The sequence below is a fragment of the Phaseolus vulgaris genome, chromosome 8, assembly GCF_051622355.1.
Source record: "Phaseolus vulgaris cultivar YP4 chromosome 8, ASM5162235v1, whole genome shotgun sequence".
Taxonomy (NCBI): domain Eukaryota; kingdom Viridiplantae; phylum Streptophyta; class Magnoliopsida; order Fabales; family Fabaceae; genus Phaseolus; species Phaseolus vulgaris.
Window position 1 is genome coordinate 35,242,796 of NC_143505.1, and position 17,025 is coordinate 35,259,820.

Here is a 17,025-nt window from a genome sequence, read left to right on the forward strand (position 1 = left end):
CATAAAGCAAAGCAAAAAAAAAAAATGAAAAGTACATATAAGTCTTCATCAAACACTACATATAAGTCTTCATCAAACACAATCTTGAAGGGGCAGCAACCATCTTCAACAGAATCTACCGAAAGGACCCACTGAAGTCGGCGTATACATGACCCTTAATCGGCCCTCGTGGTTCATATCATGTGTCGAACTTAGATAACTCCACCACTCAACGGACCATCCGCCCTGCTATATCGGACTTTTGGAGAACCTTGCGAATTGGCAGATCGGTCATCACGATCACATTAAAGCTTTGAATGTAGTGGCGAAGCCGCCCAGCTGTAAACACCACGGCTAAGGCGACTTTCTCGATTGCTTAATACCGAGTTTCCGATCCCTGTAGTACCTTGTTGACAAAATAGACTGGCTTTTGGACCCTATCCTGATCTTGTAAAATGACCGAGCTGATTGTCCTATCTGTAATTGCAAGATAAAGATGAATAAGAATTCCTGAGACTGGCTTACCAAGAATAGGGGGATTGACGAAGTACTCTTTCAACTTGGTGAAAGCTTCTTCGCATTCACTAGTCCATGCAAAACGGTTTTCTTCTTAAGACATTGGAAGTGGGGGTACCCCTTATCTCTACTAGCCGGCAAGAAACGGGATAAGGGGCCATGCACCCAGTCAGTTGTTGTACTTCCTTTACATTGGTCGGGCTTCTCATCTCTATGATTGTCTCGCACTTGTCGGGATTTGCCTTTATGCCCCTTTTAGTCAACAAGAAGTGAAGAAACTTCCATGCTTCCACCCTGAACACACACTTATCTGGATTAAGCTTTAGATTGTACTTCGCTATTAATGCAAATAGCTCTTCCAGGTCGGCAATATGCTGATATTTCTTTTCTGACGTGACGACCATATCGTCTACATATTCTTGAATGTTTCTCCTGAGCATTGGGGAGAGGATCTAATCCATCAGCCTTGGATAAGTTGTGCTAGCATTTTTCAAGCCAAATGGCATGACCTTGTAGCAGTAACTAGGACCTCGACCATAAATGATGGAGATCAAGCTCAAGTGGACATGGAGGCCAATCATCAAGAGCAAGAAGAGGTTGAGGCTCAAATAGAGGACGCCCATGGAGGTCAAAGCCCACCTCAAAGGCTTACAAGGAGCATGTTCAAAGCTTTAGGAGCTAATGGACGTTTATTTTCTCTTTTTGTAATTTCTTTGTTTGAAGGTGCTTAGAGGGAAACTTTAGAAACCTCTTTTGTTAAAGCATCTTTAGGTCTTTAGATTAGGAGTCTTAGGGGGGTGCGTTAGTAGATAGGTGTAGGAGTAATAGGGAGGTGCCAAAGTGAGAGAGAAGGTCACACCTTCCTCATGACTATAGTTGGCGCCACTTTCATTTGTATTTGGGGGGAATTTTGAATTTATTTAGCTTTGCATTTAACCACCTCTAGGCTATAAATTAAGGTACTGCCTTTGTATTTTTCAGATTTGAATTTTGATTAGAGAAACTATACTCTATTTTTGAGAGAGCATTGGAGAGCTTTGTGCCTTCCTCACTAGTCTTATCTTGAGAGTTCCATGGTTACCTCAAGTGGCGGCTTGCACACTCATCTTGGAGTCACCATCCTCTAAGTGGCATGATCATCCAACCATTCCTCCATCTTCATGAGCTTTCTCTTCTCCTTCCTTCCTTCTCTTGTTATATTCATGTCTTAGCTTGCTTCTTAGCTTTTTCTGTTCGGTACTTTTCAATTCCTTGCTGTTTTGTTTCGGTCATTTCATTTCTGCCGATTCATCTTTGCTTCTTTTTCATTTTCTTGCTTATGTGTTTGGTGCATTTCAGTTCTAATACATTTTGTTCGGTGCATTTGCCTTTTCTTCCATTTTAATCGGTTCAATTTGACAATACATGGAACTTCTATATGAGTTTGGGTTTTGGTACTAGTTTTGGTGAGTTCTTGATTATAGAACATTGATCCAATTCTATCTTAAAGTGCCTATCTCATATCCAACTCAAGATGATTCCTAAGAATGTCAAGAATCATTCATATTGTGCTAGTGGAATCATATCATGTGTATATATGGTACCAAAACAAACAATCGGTTGTTTCCTCGAATCAATCGATTGTTTTGGTTTTAACAACTCAACCATTGGAAAAACAGTTTTCAATCTTTTCTCAAAACATCTAAGAATAAAACAATCGGTTGTTTTTCACTTAGTTTGAAAAACACTTTTTCTTTTAAAAGATTGAGAATGCCTATGCTTTGGATTCAATCTAGAGTGGATTACAAAACTCAAACTACCCCAGATCCTAACTAAGACAGCTCAGCAATAGCAAGCACAACCAAGCCTTTAACATCCTTCAAAGGGTTTGGATTCTTCAAAACTTGAACACCACTTGGTTCAACAATCTCCCCCTATTTGATGAAGACAAATCCCTGGTGCTTGTGTTTGATCTGATTGAATCTGAAGCAGTACCTGCAAAACTAGCATATATACAGTCTAATGCTTCTTACAGCAGCAGGTAAGATTTTCACACAATTAAAGCATAAAACCTGATAAACAATCGGTTGTTTACTCGAAACAATCAGTTGTTTCTATCAGCAGCAGCAAAAAACAATTTTATATCAGAGATTTTAACAGATTACACGGTTTCAGATAAAGATATACAAGAACCAATTAAATCTCCCCCTATTTGTCTTCACAAATAGACTTTAGAATGTATCAAAACAAGTTTAAGAGAGATTATTAAGATCAAGGATACCTAACTCATTTCTTAGGAAGAAAAACCTCTCTTTTGGTAATGGTTTCATGAAGATGTCAGCTAACTGCAATTTGGTCTCTACAAACTTCACTTCACAGTTCCCATTGTTTACATGATCCCTGATGAAATGATGCCTTATCTCAATATGTTTGGTCCTTGAGTGCTGAATCTGATTTTTGGTAAGATTGATGGCACTTGTGTTATCACACATCAAAAAAACCTTGCTGATTTGTAATCCAAAGTCTACAAGTTGTTGTTTGAGCCACAGAATCTGTGCACAACAGCTTCCAGCAGCAATATACTCTGCCTCAACAGTAGAGAGAGCAACACATGCTTGCTTCTTGTTATGCCATGAGATTAGGCTTGAGCCAAGAAGGTGGCAAATACCACTTATGCTCTTTCTATCTAGCTTGCAACCTACAAAGTCAGAATCTGAATAACCAATTAAATGAATTGGAGAGTGAGAAGGATACCATAACCCAACAGATGATGTTCCTTTGAGATATTTCAGAATTCTTTTTGTAGCTTTGAAGTGTGACTCTTTAGGGTTTGCTTGATATCTTGCACATAGACACACCACAAACATGATGTCCGGCCTACTAGCTGTTAAATAAAGCAAAGATCAAATCAATCCTCTGTATTTTGTTTGATCTACATTCTTTCCAACAGCATCAGCATCCATGTAACAGCTTGATGGCATTGGAGTGCTTGCTTCTTTGCAAATCTCCATTTCAAATTTCTTGAGAATCTCCTTGCAATATTTTGATTGACATAGAAAGATCCCATCCTTTGTTTGCTTAACCTGCAATCCAAGAAAGAAAGACAGTTCTCCCATAATAGACATTTCAAACTCACCTTTCATTGCAGTCACAAATTCTTCACACAAACTATCTTGTGTAGCACCAAAGACGATGTCATCAACATAGATTTGCACAAGAATTATTTCTGCATTTGACTTTTTGATGAAGAGAGTCTTGTCTACCATTCCCCTTTCATAACCATGAGATAGCAGAAAATTGCTAAGCCTTTCATACCACTGTCTTGGAGCTTGCTTCAGTCCATACAAAGCTTTCTTCCACTTGAAGACATGGTTGGGATGCTTATGATCTTCAAAACCCGGTGGTTGATCTACATACACTTCCTCATTGACGTAGCCATTCAAGAAGGCACTGTTGACATCCATCTGGAAGAGTTTGAAACCACTCATACAAGCAAACGCCAGCAGTAGCCTCACAGCCTCCAATCTAGCAACGGGAGCAAAGGTTTCACCATAATCTATGCCCTCCTCTTGATTGTAGCCCTTGGCAACTAGCCTTGCTTTGTTCCTTGTGATCACACCATCTTCATCTAACTTGTTCCTGAAAACCCATTTCGAACCAATAATATTCATTTCATCAGTTCTAGAGACAAGAAATCATACCTCATTCCTTGCAAACTGATTCAACTCTTCATGCATAGCTTCAACCCACTTCTCATCCTTGAGAGCTTCCTCAATTGACTTTGGTTCAATTTGAGAGACAAAAGTTGTGTGCCTGCAGAAGTTTGAGATGGAGTTACGTGTGGAGACACCTTCCTTTATCTGCCCTATGATGTTTTCCACTGACAGATCTCTAGGAATCCTCCACTCTTTGGGCAGCTCATTCTGTTGCAGAGTTTCAATGGTTGTTTCTGCGAATCAACTGGTTGTTTTTTTGCACAGATCTTCAGCATTGGTCTTCGTGTTTTGGATGTTTCTGTGATCTACCTCATCAAAGACAACGTGAACTGATTCTTCTACAGTTATCAACCTCTTATTGTAGATTCTATATGCATGACTTGTGAGGGAATACCCTATGAAGATGTCAAGATCCGCTTTCTCATCAAACTTTCCCAAGTTTTCTTTTCCATTGTTGAGAACGAAGCAACTGCAGCCAAACACTCTGAGATGGTTGATGTTAGGCTTCCTTCCATTGAAGAGTTCATATGGAGTTTTCTTCAAGATGGCCCTTATAAGCACTCTATTCATCACATAACAAGAAGTGCTCACTGCATCCGCCAAAAAATACTTAGGAAGAGATGATTCACTAAGCATTGTCCTTGCTAGCTCTTCAAGAGACTTGTTCTTCCTCTCTACTACTCCATTCTGTTGTGGAGTCCTTGGTGCAGAGAAATTGTGCAGGATCCCCATCTTCTCACAGAATTTGCTGAACTTCTCATTTTGGAATTCTCCTCCATGATCACTTCTAATAGAGCCTATGTTGCTGCTCTTTGTATTTTGCATCCTTCTTGCTAGCTTCTTGAAAGCAGAAAAGGCATCACTCTTTGATTCCAAGAAAAGAGTCCAAGTGTACCTAGAAAAGTCATCAACAATAACAAAAGCATAATAATTTCCACCAAGACTCATAGTTCTTAAGGGTCCAAAGAGTTCCATGTGAAGTAGCTCAAGGGGTTTTAAAGAAGAAACAACGTTTTTTATTTTGAAAGAACTTTTCACTTGTTTCCCTTTTCTGGCATGCTTCACAAATGTGATCCCTCTCAAACTTGAGCTTTGGCAGCCCAATCACAAGATCCCTTGAAATTAACTTGTTCAAGTGATTCATGTGAATATGAAAAATTCTTCTATGCCAAAGCCAAGATTCATCTTGCTTGGATAGAAGACAACCAATTGAACATGGTGAAGAGATATCTAAAAGATACAAATTATTTACTCTCTTACCTACCAACATTACCTCTTTGGTGTTAGGTAGACAGATTTCACATGTGTTTGACTTGAACACCACTTGATATCCCTTGTCACATAGTTGGCTAATGCTCAGAAGTTTATGCTTTAGGCCTTCTACATAGAGCACATCATGGATGACCAAGATGTCTTTGTCTCCTATGGATCCTCTCCCAAGAATCCTTCCTTTGTTGTTGTCCCCATAGGTGACATGACCTTCTTGCTTAAAGGAGATGCTCAGGAACTTTGATTTGTCCCCTGTCATGTGCTTGGAGCATCCACTATCCAAGTACCATTGTTGCTTGCCCTCCTCCAAGATTCCCTACAAAAAAGATTTTCAAGTACAAAGATTTGGTCCCCTTATGAATATGGGTCCATTTGGTTTACACTCATCAATAGAACCTTTACTATACTTTGGAATCCACTTCATAAAGCCCCTAGGAACAACATATTTTCTGATTTTACAGAACCTCACAGAATGGCCTTTTTTCATGCAATAGAAGCATGTAACAATCGGTTGTTTCGATGGTCCAATCGATTGTATTTCTGACATTTTCGAAAATGATTTTGAAAATCTATCTTGTTTGTTTTGAGGGTTAAAACCCAATCCAGCTTTTCCAAAAACACAGTTTTGAGATGCCAAGACATTCTCAAAGTTGGATTGGCCTCTAGAAAGTTTATCCACAGTTTTAACAAGATAGTGGACCTTCTTTTCAAGATTTTTGCAATTTTCACAAACTAGAGCATCACACTTGCAAGAGGAGTTTTTGTAGATGATTTCAAGATTCTCAAAATCTGTTTTTCAATTTTATAATTCCTCTTCCAGTGTCTTTACTCTGTTTTCAAGCCAGCTATTCTTTTCCTTTAACCGATTGTTTAAGAGGGCCAATCGGTTGGCTTCTTCATGCGTTTCTTGAAAGGCTAGAAGCAATTGACCATAATTTTCAGAGTTTGATGAGTTAGATGAACTTACACTACTTGAGTCATCTTCCTTTCTGGCCATGAAGCAAAGATTGAGACTTTTCTTGTTTTGCCTTCTTTTCCTTTTTGCTTGACTTTTTGACCTTGCCTCCTTTGGTTCATTGTTTCCATAAGCATCCTTGAGTGTTTCTCACATCTCTTTAGCAGTTTTGCATTTTGACACCCTGAAAAACTCATTAGTATCAAGTGCAGAAGCTATTATGTTTTGAGCAGAACAATCAAGCTTGGCCATTTTACATTCATCATTGGTCCATTGAGACCAAGGTTTTGCAATGAAAGAACCATTCTTTTTAAACTTTGGAATGTAAGGATCATTCTCAATTGAATCCCAAATTCCTTGATCAATAGATTCCACAAAGATTTTCATTTTGGCTTCCCAATACTTGTAATTCAATCCACCGAATAAAGGTGGTTTGTAGATTGAAGCACCGTCCTCAAAAGATTGTTTTCCAGCCATAGAAAAAAGATTTTTGGATCAACTTGAATAACTTTCAAGAACCAAGCTCTTGATGCCAATTGTTAGAATATATGGCTTTAAACTAGAGGGGGGGGGGGTGAATTGTTTAAAGAGAGTTTTCGCAAACTTTTAAGCCTTGAATGAAATTACTTCGTAAAAACCTTGATTGAGAAATCAGTTTTTCAAAACATAAAGCTAAAAGCACAGCACTAGTAAAACAATCGGTTGTTTCGCAGAAACAATCGGTTGTTTATATCAGTAAACAAATATCAAAACTGAATTTAAAGAGTTAGGGATAGAGAGAATGCACACAGATGTTTATACTGGTTCACTCTAAATCCAGAGCTGCATCCAGTCTTCTCAGAAACCACTGAGGAATTTCACTAAGCAATCAACCCTAGATCACTTACAACACAACCAAGAAAGTGACCTTGATCCCCTCAAGACACACTTCTCTTGGCTAACACACCAACACTAAGAATGCTGATCTTGATCCCCTCAAGAACACAACACTTCTCAGCAAACACACAAACAAACTTGTTCTACAGAATACAAGGATTACACTTGTTACAGAAGCAAATATGAAAATCAATACAAGTAGAAATCCTATCTCACACTCTTTGATCAATCACAAACTCTAAGCAATCTCAACTCTTTGAAAAACTCAAAAACTTGCATTCAAAAGATTGTTACTCAAATCTGTTTTTCTGAATTTATTCAAAGATATTGTTTGTTATCAAATTTTAACAAACTTATTCATTGCATTTAATGATTGGTCAAAGCATTTAAAGACTGGAGCGTAAACAGTTAAAGCATTTAAAGCTCAGTCAAAGCTAAAACAGTTTTTCTGTTATGGTACCAAAACAAACAATCGGTTGTTTCCTCGAATCAATCGGTTGTTTTGGTTTTAACAACTCAACCATTGGAAAAACAGTTTTCAATCTTTTCTCAAAACATCTAAGTATAAAATAATCGGTTGTTTCGACAAAACAATCGGTTGTTTTTCACTTAGTTTGAAGAACACTTTTTCTTTTAAAAGATTGAGAATGTCTATGCTTTGGGTTCAATCTAGAGTGGATTACAAAACTCAAACTACCCCAGATCCTAACTAAGACAGCTCAGCAACAGCAAGCACAGCCAAGCCTTCAACATCCTTCAAAGGGTTTGGATTCTTCAAAGTTTGAACACCACTTGGTTCAAAAAATACAACATACATGTAATGATACATCCAACATATTATCCGCTACATATCACCTATATAATCAATGTCCAATGATGATGTAAGTTCACTTCCCAATTTCTATATTATTGTGCTCTCATTCATCCTAAATTAACAACTCATTTTGCAATAATACGACATGGCACATGAAACTAAACAACCTTATTCACAACAATATTATTCTCATGTTAGATCTTTTTCTAATGTTCAACCATTTGAATAATAATCATTTAGTCCACCAAGTCTTCAACCAACTCAAATGCTCAAATATATGGATCAACACCATAACATGTCATTTAAATCGTTATTCCAACAAGTACCCTACACTTACACCATATTTCAATCTCAGCCAAATATTTCCGTTTGTCCATCAATATCTTTGTCATTTCCTCATCATTTGGCCACAATCCAATGTTATTCATACATTGTTATCAGGCCACAATACCTTCATAGGGTTTGAATATCCAAGTGAGTACAACGAAGTCGAAGACAATGATGATAATAGTTCACATGCGTGACCTCCTGTACCGACCAGGTCATCGGGTGTGATGACGTGTCTTGCACGTGACCAGGTGGGGCATGCTCAGCGGAACACGTGGGCAAGGAAAAGAGGGAGGGTTCAGAGGTGAGCGTAGTCGCCGGTTCATGGAATTGGCGTTCTGCGATGAACATAGCCGGTTGTCGCCGGGTTTGCTTGTCATGGACACATTTGGCGATTGGCGATCAGGCAGCTTGACATCGCCGCAGGAAGCACGTCGCCAGATATCCCGACGAGCGCAGATTGAAGCTGATGAAGGCCTAGAGGTGTAAGTTCAAGTGTACAACTCCAGTGAGGCAATTGTTACGCCAGCATGGGGCGTGAAGGGCGTTTGGGTTGAAGGGGCAGCTTGCCTATCAGCGACAGGATTCCCAAAGTGGACATTCGTTGATGACAGGGTTTCCTCAGCCAGAACACGCATGGCGCAGCGGTAAGGAGGGTGCCATTAACGACAAGCGATATCACAGAGATGGTGCACTTTGCTGCACCCGATACTCGCCTTGTCAGGTGGCGTTCTAGAGCGTGTCGCATGTTAGTTTACTCCTTGAGTTTAGGACTTAGCCGCGCGACTAGCTACTACACAGAAATGACGTTCAAGTTTCCCCAACCCAGATGACGACACGTGTAGGGTTGGATGCTCTCAGTTACTCCAACCCAGGTGATGGCACGTGTAGGGCTGAGAGCAATAAAGAAGTGACACTCGAGTTATCCTAGCTCAGATGATGACACGTGTAGGGCTGGGTACAACCTGCGACCCCAGCCCAGATGGTGACACGTGCAGGGTTGGATGCGAGCCACGCGTCCAAAAGCATAACGGCCTGGAGAGAGAAGAAACCTAGCTATAAAGGTAAACTTAACAGAATTAGCAGAGGTACGTTTTTTACTACGGCTCATTCTGCTAGGGTTGTGTGCTTTCAGTACGGTTCTACAGAGCATATTTCTCTCAGTTTCTTGGGTGTTCTTCTCACTGACTTGAGCGTCGAAGCGCCACCGGCCGCAGAGGCGCCACTTTGTGTTTTTCAGGTTCTCATAGAGGCTACCTTTGGTGTGGACTTGGAGGGCACGTGGTGTCAAGCTGGTGAGGAAGATCATGACGAGGCAACGCTTTTGCGCTAAGTCAACAGGAAGGATCATCTGGCGCCCACCGTGGGGCCGTATAAAAGGTGATTCCCAACCATAGTTCGTGTTTGTGGTAGTTTTGGTGTTTTCTGTTCGACTGCTCGCTATCACAGTCGATCCCTGGAGTTTTCACCGTTTGTTTGGGGTTTCTTTGAGTTGCTGAAGTTTGCTGAGAAAAGATGAGGACAACACGCTCCAGTTCAGTCGCGCCATCAACAGACGAAGATGCTGTGTCCATGACACAAGTGATGGACATGATGAGGACGCTGCAGGAGAACACGGCAGCATCGCGTTCTGAACAGGAAAGGATGCATGAGGCGCTGGTAGCCTCGCAAGTTAGGAATGAAGAACTCAACAGGATCAATGAAGATCTGCGCAAAGCCCTTCAGGAGCGGAAGGATCGCGCAGTCGGAGACAGGTCTGCACCCCCGTCCCCACCGCGCAACTTCCCCATGCCTTTTTCCCAAGAGATCATGGACTCGGTGGTCCCGGCTAACACTGTGGCGGTGAAAGCGTCTTTCACTGGGGTGGAGGACCCTGAGGCCCACCTCACGGCGTTTCATACTCAGATGATGCTCTCGGGGGGCTCAGACGTGGTGTACTGTAAGGTGTTCATGAGCACTCTGAGAGGAACAGCGTTGGACTGGTTCATCAGCATACCTACTGGCCACATTACCACGTTTCAACAGTTTTCCAAGATGTTTGTTGAGCAGTATATAGTGAACAAGGTGCCACCATTGGTGTCTTACGACCTATTTGATATAAGGTAGTACCAAGGGGAGTCCTTGAAGGATTTCCTGAACAGATTCGGAGCTCAGATAGTCCGTTTGCCAGGGAAAGACGAAGAAATGTTTGTGCACGGCTTCAAAAAGGGTGTGTTACCTGGGCCCTTTAGTGAGTCGCTCATCAGGAGTCACCCCGCCACGTTTGCTTAAATCCGGCGACGTGATGTGGCTCACATCGCCGCCGAGAGCGAAGTCTCCGAGAAAAGGGGAAATGTGGTCCCGGCTAAACCGCGCACCCAAGCAAGGGTCCAGCCACAGAGGGTAATAGAGGCGGCGACGGGGAAGAGGGACCAAAGGACGCGCCACCCTTACGACCCTAAGAAAAACAAGAACAAGGGGCCAGGGCGGCCTAGGGATACTAATCGCCCCCCAAGGTATGAGTGTGTAATGGGGTTGGCCGATTTGATCGCCATCCCAAACATTGCAGGCTCAAGGTGCCTGAGAAAACGACGGAAAAGGTTTTGGGGCCAAAACCAGACGCATGGTGCGAGTTCCACAAGAGTTTTGGCCACTCTATCAACTCGTGTTTGGCTTTGGGACACCAGCTCGCCGAGCTGGTCAAATGTGGTTTTTTGAAGGATTACTTGCTGAAAAAGCAAGCGGACCAAGCGTCAGGATCTCAACCGGCGGGCAGCGGAGGGCAGCAGCACGAGGTGCCCATTCACGGTGAGATCCACACCATAGCTGGTGGATTCTCCGGCGGGGGGTGCACTGCGTCGCAACGCAAGAAGTACGCGAGGTCAGTGATGTCAGTGGAAATTTTTTAGGATCACTCACCCGACGTGGACATCACGTTTACCAAGGGGGACCTTAGGGACGTTGTGCCTCACGAAAACGACCCTATTGTGATCTTGCTTGTCACGGCGGGAAGGACTGTCCACCGGGTGCTGGTCGACCAAGGAAGCTCAGCAGATGTGATGTTTTGGCCGACTTTTGAAAAGTTACAATTGTCCCCCGATCAACTGAGGCCATATGGGGGCTGCTTGTACGGTTTCGCCGGAGACCAAGTGGAGGTGAGGGGGTATATCAAGTTGAGGACGACCTTCACTGATGGTTTGGCCTCACGAACGGAGAAGATCAGGTATCTTGTCGTAAACGCCCCGTCAGCGTACAACATACTGTTGGGAAGGCCAACGCTCAAAAGAACAGGAGTTGTGCCTTCGACAAGGCACATGAAGGTCAAACTGTCGTCTATGGAGGGTCTGATCATCACTATTTGCTCCGACCAGAAGGAGGCGAAAAATTGTTACGAAAACAGCCTCAAGAACAAGAGGTCTGTGTGCCACCTAACCACAACGCCTCCCCCTGGCGCGGAGCCGGCGCAGGAATCCCGACGAGTTTCGGATATGGCGTTAGAGGTGGTCGTCGAGGGCGATGTGCCGATGGAGGATGTAGAGGCGAGATCCAAGAGCTTGGAGGGAGAAAGAAACGGCTCGGAGACCGCCAGAGAAACCGATATCGCGAGGGCGCTGATCGCTAGCGAAAGGAAACCTCAGCCAATAGAGGAATGGCTCGAGAAGGAGATCAGCGGCAAGGTGTTTAAGTTGGGAAGAACCCTGGATAGCGAGACGCAAGACCGAATCGCCAAGGTGATAAGTAGACATTTGGATGCGTTTGCGTGGGTTGCTTTAGATATGCTGGGAATCGACCCCGATTTCTTGTGCCACCATTTAGCAATGGACCCCCAAGTCAGGCCCATCCGCCAAAGAAGAAGAAAGTTCAATGAGGAGAAGAGACAGGCGATCAAAGAAGAGACACAAAAACTCCTTGCAGCGGGCCACATCAGGGAGATCCAATATCCAGAATGGCTTGCCAATGTTGTTCTGGTCAAGAAGAGTAGCGGAAAATGGCGGATGTGTGTCGACTTCACAGACCTGAACAAGGCCTACCCAAAGGATTCTTATCCTTTGCCGAGCATAGATGCCCTGGTGGGTGCAAGCTGCTCAGTTTTCTAGATGCCTTCTCGGGGTACAACCAAATCAAAATGCACCCCATGGACGAGGAGAAGACCGCCTTCATGACGGAAAGGTCATGCTATTGCTACAGGGTAATGCCCTTCGGGTTGAAGAATGCAGGGGCCACGTACCAAAGACTGATGGACAAGGTGCTCGCACCTATGCTCGGAAGGAATGTACAGGCATACGTCGATGACATGGTCGTGACGTCCCTGGAGAAAGACAAGCACGTCGCTGACTTGGAAGAGTTGTTCATCACGATAGTCAGGTACAAGCTGAAACTGAATCCTGAAAAGTGTGTTTTCGGTGTGGAAGCAGGGAAATTTCTGGGGTTTCTCCTGTCGGAGAGGGGAATCGAGGCTAACCCCGAGAAGTGCGCCGCCATTTTGCCAATGATGAGCCCCACCACTGTAAAGGAGGTGCAGCAACTCATGGGGCGGATGGCCGCCCTGTGAGAGAAGGGTCACCCATACTTCCAGTGTTTGAAAAGGAACAACAGGTTTGTCTGGACGAAGGAGTGTGAGGAGGCCTTCGTGAAGCTCAAGGGATATTTGGCGAGCCCGCCAGTTCTATGCAAGCCCCAAGCCGCAACACCGCTCAGGCTGTACTTTGCCATAACTGAGAGGGCAATCAGCGCAGTGCTCGTCCAGGATCAAGATCAGATCCAAAGGCCCATCTATTTCGTTAGCAAGGTGTTGCAAGGCCCAGAGGTGAGGTACCAGGCCCTAGAAAAGGCAGCATTAGCGGTTGTATTCTCGGCGAGGAGACTGCGCCATTACTTCTAGAGCTTTACGGTGTTGGTGATGACTGATTTGCCAATCCAGAAGGTTCTGAAGAAAACCGATGTGGCCGGAAGGATGGTGAAGTGGGCGGTCGAGCTGTCGGAATTCGACATCAAATATGAACCCCGGGGATCGATCAAGGGGCAAGTCTTCGCCGATTTTGTGGTCGAGTTGTCCTCCGAAATAGCGCAGAACGCCAAGGATGACTTTCGCTGGGTACTCTCGGTTGATGGGTCATCCAACCAGCTGGGCAGCGGGGCTGGGGTCATTTTGGAAGGGTCCAACGGAGTGTTGATAGAGCAATCATTGAGGTTTTCTTTCAAAGCAAGCAACAATCAAGCAGAGTATGAGGCTTTGATCGCCGGAATCCTGTTGGCAAAGGAAATGGGGGCGAAAGTGTTGATGGCCAAGAGCGATTCGCTGTTGGTCACTGGACAAGTGACTGGCGAGTTCCAAGCCAAGGACCCGCAGATGGCAGCCTATTTGGAGTAGGTGCAAGAGCTAAGGAGATCTTTCGCTTTATTTGAAGTGGTGCACGTGCCGAGAGAGCAGAATGCCCGAGCTGACTTGCTAGCCAAGCTCGCCAGTTCGGGCAAGGGGGCAGACAGAGGACTGTCATTCAAGAAACCTCGAAGGCGCCTCAAGCATTCGTGGCAGACCACCAGGTTCTTCATGTTTGCAGATCGATGGAAAGAACGGCGAGAAGTCATAGATCCCTAACGCAGGAAACTGTGAGGACGCCGAGGGTCAGAGCGTGCCCAGCATAAGAGGTTAGATCGATGCAAGTTTACGCTGTCCACGAGCCAGACACGTGGAGAACGCCATACCAAAGCTATTTAGCGGATGGCGAGCTTCCAGTTGACTCAACAGAGGCCAAAAAAATAAAGAAGAGCTCCAGCAAGTTTACCCTTATCGACGGCGAGCTCTACAGGTTCGGATTTACACACCCTCTTCTCGTATGTGTGCATGGAGAGAAGTACACGAGGATTATGGCTGAGCTCCACGAGGGAATTTGCGGGAGCCACATTGGAGGCCGGTCACTGGCGACGAGGACTATCCGTGCAGGCTATTACTGGCCCACGATGAGGGAAGATTGCAAGAGATATGCCCAGCGTTGCAAGCAGTGCCAGCAGCACGCCGACTGGCACAAGGCGCCCCCAGAAGAGTTAAAGTCAATCTACAGCCCTTGGCCGTTCCACACGTGGGGAATCGACATCTTGGGACCTTTCCCTTTGGCAATCAGACAAATGAAGTATTTGGTTGTGGCAATCGAATACTTCACGAAATGAATTGAAGTAGAGCCAATAGCCCAGATCACCGCGCACAAAATCCAGAGTTTCGTATGGAAGAATATTGTGTGTCATTTTGGCGTGCCCAAGCGTCTAGTATCAAACAATGGGACCCAGTTCGCAAGCCACCTGTTGAAGAAGTTGTGCGAGGACATCGGGACACAACAGGTGTTTGCTTCCGTGGAACACCCGCAAACGAATGGGCAAGTAGAGTCCGCTAATCGGGTTCTGCTCAGAGGATTGAAGAGGAGGTTGGAAAAGGCCAAGGGGTCTTGGGCTGAGGAGGTTCCCCGCATAGTGTGGGCATACCATACTACTGAGCAATCGGGAACCCACGAAACCCCGTTTAGCTTGGTGTACGGGTGCGACGCGATGATTCCAATTGAAATCCAAGAGAGCTCGCCGAGATTTCTGAACTTCGTGTTAGAAGACTCGAACGAAGAAAGGAGGATGAACTTGGATTTGCTGGATGAGGTCAGGGAGGAAGCGCGGGTGAAGGCCGAAGCAGTAAAGAGAAGGGTCGAGCGCAAATACAACTCCAAGATAAAGCCGAGGCAGTTCAGAGATGGCGACCTGGTGATGAGGAAGGCCCATTAGTACGAGATGGAAAACAAATTGTCACCCAAGTGGACAGGTCCATTCAGAATAACAGAAGCACTCGGGAATGGCGCCTACCGCTTAAAGACGCTGGAGGGAGGGGCGATCCCTCGCACTTGGAACGCCACCCACCTCAAGTTTTACTACAGTTAAGGCATTGTAAGTAGCAATAAACTCCAATAGTTTAAGATGTATCAGTTTAAACAATTTTTCAAGGGGGCACTTTTTTTCCCTGAGAAGGGTTTTTAATGAGACCACCCAATAAAGAAGGTTTCGAAGTTTATCGAAGTTTCCCAGTTATTAAGTTTGCATGCTGTTTGTTTTTCAAAGTTAGTGAGGTAAGATTAAAAATGAAAATCCAAATCGCATGCATCCAGTACAAAACTCTCGAAACATAGGTGCAAGTTTAAGTTTTTAAGTCCTCACCGACACTTGGCGATCGGAGGCACAAGTATTAAAATTTTTTCCAACCGCCACCAGGCGAGAAAGAGACTTAAAAGTCCTCCTCGCCTTGAGCGAGTGTAGGCGAGAAAGAGACTTAAAAGTCCTCCTCGCTTGAGCAAGTGTAGGTGAGAAAGAGATTTAAAAGCCTTCCTCGCCTTGAGCGAGCGTAGGCAAGAGAAGAATAAAAGACCTCTTTGCGCGAGCGAATTGAAGCAAGTTGAAAGCCCTCAGTGCATCCGGGGAGGAGGAGATGTAGCCCCTGGGCAAGTTGAGGCATCAGGGAAAGTCCTTGTCACCCTCGAGTGAGTTCAGCCAAGATGAGACTGAAAAGCCAGGGGTGTTAACAATCTCAAGCACGGGAAAGAAGGGTTGGAGAAGAACTCTTTCCCCTTGAGTGAGGCACCAATATTGGCCTAGTAAGACCAGTTAAGCTAGAAGTTAAAGGGTGGAAGGAGAGGCTCGCAGAGGGCACCCCACCGCCCAAATCATTGTTCTGAAACTCAGGGAGGTAGAGAAGGATCCGAAAGGCGCCTCTACCCCCAAATGAGGGGACAATGATGCGAGTTATTTCAAGGTAAAGACTCGGGGAGGGCGGAGGGAGATCCGAAAGGCAGCTCTCCTCCCATACGAGCAAAGATGAAATCAGAAGGTGGTCCCGCAGGGAACATTCTCAGTTAAGGGAGGGGGATGTCGCCAGAAGCCACTGCGCGAGATCGAAACAGAAAAGATTGCGATGGCAAGGGCCGTGCCAGCAAAGTTCTAGGTGGCAACGTAAAATGCCTTTGGCCCTTGGTAGTTTGGGCGAGAGAGGGTTCAGATATTAAGATCGACCTAAGCCCTTTTTACCAAGTAAGTGATTTTGGGTTAAACGTTATTGTTTCAAGTTAACCGTTTGTTTAAGTTAAGGTGGGCTGCAGAAAGTTAAGTACCGGATGGTACGAGGCACGTCGAGTTGAAAAACCATATAGCTAAGCAAGTTAATTGCACAACAGATAAGTCAGAAGATTATATATATATATATATATATATATATATATATATATATATATATATATATATATATATATGCGCGTGCACATGAGTATCAAACAGTTCAAACAGAATGAAAATTGTTACATATAGGCTAAAGTTAAGTACAAGAGTTTTCAAGGCGATAAATCGATGGGGGGGACGATCTTGCCATCCACAACCTCATTGTACACGGAGAACTCCGAAAGATCAAGATCGGGGAATTTACAAGCGAACTGCTCCAGAGCTGCTCCAAAGCCGGAAGTGAGAACTTGGGCAGCATCGAGCTGAAGCTCATCGATCTTCGTCTTTAACCCGCGATTCTCTTCATCGAGCTCGTCGATTTTCTTCTTGAGCCCGCTGTTTTCTTCGCGAGCTCGGGCAAGCTCGGCAGCAGT